Source organism: Haplochromis burtoni, unplaced genomic scaffold (assembly GCF_018398535.1).
Source record: "Haplochromis burtoni strain Fernald_Lab_line unplaced genomic scaffold, NCSU_Asbu1 Contig_87, whole genome shotgun sequence".
NCBI classification, from domain to species: domain Eukaryota; kingdom Metazoa; phylum Chordata; class Actinopteri; order Cichliformes; family Cichlidae; genus Haplochromis; species Haplochromis burtoni.
The window spans coordinates 1,224,930-1,225,728 of NW_024582448.1; positions in this window are offsets into that span (position 1 = coordinate 1,224,930).

The window sequence follows — 799 nt, forward strand, 5'->3', positions numbered from 1 at the left end:
TAAACAACATGAAAGCATGCAAACAATTCAGGCTGCTGGTGGTGGTCTGAGATATGGAGTGAGATATACTTTCTTGTCACATTTTGGGCCCCTTGGTGCTAATTTCACAGCCAGACTGTTGTTGCTGACCATCCCCATCCCTCTATTGCCACAGTGTACCGTCTCCTAATGCCTGCTTCTAGCAAAGTAAACATGAGTTCACTGTACTGAAATGGCCTCCACATTCACCAAATCTATGTCTAACAGAGCACCTCTCGGATGTGGCAGGACATGTCACATCATGGATGTGCAGCAACAAGTCTGCAGCAGCTGTGTGATGGTTCCAGCACACTGGTGTATCTATTTCATGAATAGTTGAGGCACTCCTGAAAGCAAACCCTGGAACATGCATGATCCATTTCTTCACATAGCATTGTTTATCTTTCACTGTAAATTCTCTCTGAAGCTCTCTTTGAGAAAAACGTGTTTTGATTAAAGTGTCGTTCTATTGTGCCTTACTGAGTCAGTGTTTCTGAGTACAGAAATAACAATGCCACTTTTTCTTTGAGCGTATAATGAGCACAGGGTTAGGACACACTATGACAGTAAAATCACGAGATAAATATCAAAGGGAAGTTACTTAGTGGATCTTGTAAACCATTCACTTCAAGTCAAGTTCTCTGCAGACCAATTGCCTGCAAAATTGACAGTAATCAGCATGTAGCTCATGGCTGCTTGCTAGCAGCATAATTTTCAGTCTTTGGAGAGCAATGCTGGAGAAGTAGTCCGACTTTTGTCTTTACTCAACAGCTGTAAGCAC